General features: G+C 44.9%; 1 pseudogene; it reads left to right on the top strand.

Moving 5' to 3' along the window:
* Window positions 1–271: 271 nt before the first annotated feature.
* Window positions 272–4,165, top strand: LOC117018427 (40S ribosomal protein S2-like; annotated as a pseudogene).
* Window positions 4,166–5,341: the final 1,176 nt, after the last annotated feature.

Here is a 5,341-nt window from a genome sequence, read left to right as displayed (position 1 = left end):
AAAAGTTTCCAAAGAATACTTGGGTGGACAGGTGAGATCACGAATTCTTCCAGGACAGGGAGCTCATCTTAATTTCATCTTGCATCCTAAAATCAGCACAATTGTTGGCCTTTATGGAAGTTGTTTCTTGTCAAACAAGCTGAAGCCAAGGTCTCTGAAGGGCCCAGCTGAGAGGAAATACTGTGAACTCATGGTGAATACATTGTCACAGTTCTGGGACGTTTTGCCACAAATCGGGATCTCTAAACACTTGGATCAGCAAAAGTGAAGCATGGGAATCAACCCACTGAGAACAACTCAGAGTCAAGAGATGAGAACAACCAGCATGGTGATGAAGGAACCCTGCACCATGAAAGTGACCGACAGGCTTGGCGGAAGAGTAAAAGGAGCCAGGCTATTGGTCTGAGAGAACTGGAAGGAGCCAAGGGATGAAATGACTCAATGAAGACAGGGAGGGGGTTAAAAGGGAGGAGGAAAGTAGAGAGATGGGAAGAAAGGAAGTATCTGAGAGTCTCATAATTCTCAGGATTATGGTGCAGCATTGTTTTCAGTGGCCAAAGTAAGGGGCAGATAAAGATTGGGATGATTTAAAACATACTATTATTTGTGCTAGGTATATGTATTTTAATGTCTTAGTATACAATTTAAGAAGGTTGTCACACATAGAAGATACCGCCAGTCCTTGCATAGCATTTCCTACTTTAATTACGGAAAATGATCTAGGGTGGCAAGATGCTTCATTAGGTGCTGGGGTTTTCTAGATTCCAAGCAGGGCATCAAGTGTGAAGAGCACTGAACTTGGAATTAGGAGACCTTGGGATAACCCCAGATTTTGCTGCTTGCTCGATGAGTGAACTTGGGAAAGTCCTGTAACCTCATTAAACTTTTACAAAAGAGGTGAATGATAAGACCTTCAGGATTATGTAAAGAGTAGATAAAACATACAAGGACTCTTTCCAACTGTAACGTTTACATATTATGGAGTATTTACAAATGTTAATTAGACACCTTACTGTCCTTAGAGGAGGATTATAATTCAGGAGATACTTGAGGGTTCATTTCTGTGTTTGTGCATGGTCGCCATGTTTGTGGTCTTCATCGGGTCTTCCTCTTTCTCTAGAGCACGCGACCTGTCCCAGGCTCAGGCTTCAAGCCTGCTCTCCCTTCTCCTGGAATGTTTTCGCGGGGGTCTCTGCATGGCAGAGTCACCCTCCTCTCTTGACACTCAGAATGAATGTCAGCTATTTTTAGCACTTTTCCTGGCTGCTGGCCCTTTCTAAGCAGCCCGTCTTCTTTCCAGTTACTCATCATCACATCGCCTTGTGTTTTATTTCCTTCATAGCGTTTATTAAATTATATAGCAATCGATCTGCTTATTTCTTGATCGATCAGTCATCTCCTCTCATTAGAAAGTACTCCTCTGGAAGGCAGCCTGTTTGCTTTACCCCTGATTCTCAGACGCTGACACGGAAGAGTCTGAATTGAGTCATCGCTGGAGAACGGGCGGCTAAATAGATTGGTGGGTTTCATATGCTTCTTACAAATGGGAATCGGGTGCCGCTGGTGGGAAAACCAGGCAAAAAGAACCTTAGACAGATTCACCTCCACTGGCTCCATTTCTGACTGCACAGTGGCCCCTAAGATGTGAATTTATCAACCGCAGCTGGTGTGTGAAGCCTTAGTCATTCTCCTCTGTACCAGCGTGAATGGTGGGTGGTCCCCCCACCCTGGAGTTATGTTCGTGCCCTGGTGCTTGGACCCTGGAATGTGACCCACTTTGAAAAGGGGTCTTTGCAGATGTAATTAAGTTAAGGATCACGAGATGAAATCATGTTGAATGAACCAGGTGGGCCTTAAATCCATCGACTAATGTCCTCGTAAAGGCAGAGGGATATCTAAGAAGCAGAGGAGGGGGTTATATGAAGACCGAGGCAGAGACTAGAGTCACCAGAAGCCAGAGAGGCAGGAAGGTTCTCCCCTAGAGCCGTTGGTGGGAGTGTGGCCCAGCTGTCAGCTCGATTCAGACTTCCGGCCTCCAGGACTGTGAGAGAATAAATTTCTGTTGTTTCAAGTCCCCTAAATCATCTTTTAATACAGGTATGTCCCAAATATTGCATGGAACATAATTTATAGTAAAAAGTTATTTGTTGTTTATTTGAAATTCTAATGTAACTGGGCATTCTGCATTTTTATTTTATAAATCTGGCAATCTTACTCTAACCCCAAGAATATTCGGAAAGAAAGAATTGGCTGGGAGTGATATATAAATTCTGTCAAGTAAGAACTGGCATCACATTTTTTTAAAGTTAATTAAGTAACTAAAAGAAAATGAAATTGGCCTCGTGGGAGTTTTATATATGCTACAAAGTCCTGAATTTTTGCCCAGAAAAGTAACTAAGCAAAATGCTTGGAAATATAAAAGGTTTTTCATGTTTCAATTCTGATCTAAAAGTACCTTAGAAGTGGCTAATTTGTTGCTTGTGGCTATAAAATATAAGTATGAAATTCCATCTGCTCCTGACTTAAATTTTTTTGTTTTTTAAATCTCTGGGGAATTAGGATTGAACTGGGGAGTGCCTCTCATTTCTAGTATAGACAGTTTATTAGGTTCGCCTTGAAAATAGGTAAATTAAAACACAAGAATTAAAAAAAAATTGTACAGAACCCAGTATTCAATGAAACTCATTTAAGGACTGTTTCCTCAAACCCCGCCACGTGTGTTTCCAGGAAGAAGGAGGAGCCACCCCCCCCCGCCCCCCAAACCCGTTGTTTTCTTCACACAGCTCAGGAGTACCTAGTACCCACGAGGCAAAATTCTGGTTTCCTCTGTGTAAATGTTGTACTCTTAATGTTTATAATCACTTTTTTCCCCCTTGTGAGTTTTTAAGCACAAACATACAGGCTATTAAGTATGTAATTAAACCCATTTCAGGATCAGTTGAAAAAGCAAATGGAGTGGGGGAGTATGGCGGGGGGTAGAGAGAGAGAACAAAAACAGCAACAGAATCCCCCAACTTTATACTTGATTCAGTGAAAGACTAAGTGGATTGGGTGGATTTCATGTCTGCTGCAAATAAGAATCAGGTACCCATCAGGTGGGCAAACCAGGTAAAAAGAACCTTAGACAGAGATTTCCCTCCAGTAGCTCCATTTCTTTCTTTTCTTTTTTTTTTTAAAAATTAAGTTCCAGGTGTATAAAACAATGTAACAGTTAGACATTTACACCCCTCACAAAGTGAGAACCCTCCTCCCCCAATCTACTACCCCTCTGACATCGTATGTAGCTGTTACAGTTCCATCAGTAGCTCCATTTCTGACTCGAGTGTCTGAATATTACACGGGAGCAAAAGACAGCTTCACCGTCCCATGTGCAGTTGAAGCCCGAGAATCTAGGAAGTACAGAGGAGTCAAGCAAAGAGGGAGGCCTGCTCCTCTGAGAAGACACCAAATGACACCGGAGCTGCAGCAGGTCCCAGAGGCCCTGGCGGCCGAGGCCCCAGAGCTCACGGAGGCCAGGCTGAGGACAGGAGTGGGTCTCCATCACCATGCTGGGCTGCCTGGTCCAGCACATGAAGACCAGGTCCCAAGGGAGACTTCTCCCTTCTCCCTGCCCGTTGAGGACTCTGAGATCACTGACTTTTTCCGGAGGGGGTGTCCCTCAAGGACAAGGCTTTGAAGATTATGCCGGCGCAGATGCAGACCTGTGCTGGTCATTGGGCCAGGATTCAGGCCTTCGTCACCATCGGGGATTATAGCGGACATGTGCACCTGGGTGTCCAGTGCTCCAAGGACGAAGCCACGGCCAGCCATGGTGGCATCGTCTTGGCCAAACCCTCCCTCATCACCATGTGGTGAGGCTACTTGGGGGACAAGATCTGAAGCCCCACACCATCCACTGGCCTCTGTGGCTCTGTGCTGGAGCACCTCATCCCTGTCCCTGGGGCCTTGGCACCCTGGGTGTCCTTGTGCCCAAGAAGCTTCTGCTGATGGCGAAATCAATGATTGCTCCACCTTTGATTCCATCTCATTCCCCATCTGCAAAGGGACCGTGCTCACCAAGTCTCCCTACAAGGTACTCACTGACCCTCTCGTAAAGACCTGCTCCAGAGTCTCTGGGCAGAGGACCCAAGGCTCCACCTGCAGCCACCATATAGGTGTCACCTGATTCTGAAACTTCAATGGCCTCTTATATTCTACCACGTTCTTCCTGGTGCAGATTCTGAGAAAAGGCCTGGTGTCTGGAAGTTTGGGCCACAAACACCAATGAGGTTTGGGGGTGAAATAAAAAGTTAGGAGTGAGAGGACTAATGAGTGTGTAGTTGAACCTCAGGCCTAGGGAGTTTTGGAGAAGCTATTCTTAGAATTTTTGAAACCTAACATTTTCCAGTTACACCTTCAGTAAAGCCAGCTAATACATGTAATCCGTTTAGTATGAAGAAGTCTTGTTTACGGAACACGTAATTGCTTTTAATCCATTAGGCCACATTGAATAAGATGAAAGCATAGTCTACCATTGGCGTCACTTGGTAAAATTACAATAAAGGATCAAATGTCTTTTGAAGTACAAACAGAATATTTATTGTTGATTCATGCTCTTTGCAAAATCTTTATGTTTTGGAAGGTTTTCACACCAATTGGAGCAAGAGCAAGTTTGATTCTGTATTTTCCTTTTTTGCTCTTTGAAATACTTTATACTAGCAACACGTTAGCTTTGTCCTCGCAACTCAATTTGCTACTCACATGTATAGGTTTAGGGCAGAAACACAGGGATCTCGTTACAGAGTGCTAAAACTTAGATGGTACCAGTCATCAGGAAGGCATAGGACTCCCTACTGTCGGTCATTTTATGACTGGAGTATTTGCTCATTGGCCAAATGTTGCGTTTCTACACTGGTCAGTCATCCACTGGTAACTGTGGGAGTTTTCTATCGTTGCAGAACAAACTAGCCCCAGACCCATTGGTTTAAAGCAAGCGGTCGTCTCATGATTTCTGTGGGTCAGGATTTTGAGAGTGGCTTCGTGGGGGTGATTCTGGCTTGGAATCTCCTGTGAGGTTGCGGTCAAGATGTTGGCTGGCGCTGCAGTCATCTGGAGGTTCGGCTGGGCTGGAGGAGCCACTTCCAAGATGATACAACCACGTGGCGGCTATTGGCAGGAGGCCTTAGTTCCCCGTCATGTGAACCTCTCCATAGGATTGCTGGAGTGTCCTCACGACACGGTGGCCAGCTTCCTCCAGATCCGGGAAAGCAAGATGGAAGCCTTGATGCCCTGGCTTAGAAGTCACGCTCAGTTATCTCTGCAACATCTTGTTGGTTACAAACATCTGTTCTATGCAATGTGG

The sequence above is a fragment of the Rhinolophus ferrumequinum genome, chromosome 27 (genome assembly GCF_004115265.2).
Source record: "Rhinolophus ferrumequinum isolate MPI-CBG mRhiFer1 chromosome 27, mRhiFer1_v1.p, whole genome shotgun sequence".
In the NCBI taxonomy this organism is placed as follows: Eukaryota; Metazoa; Chordata; class Mammalia; order Chiroptera; family Rhinolophidae; genus Rhinolophus; species Rhinolophus ferrumequinum.
Note: the sequence above shows the minus strand (reverse complement) of the source record. Positions and strands in the feature narration are given on the sequence as shown.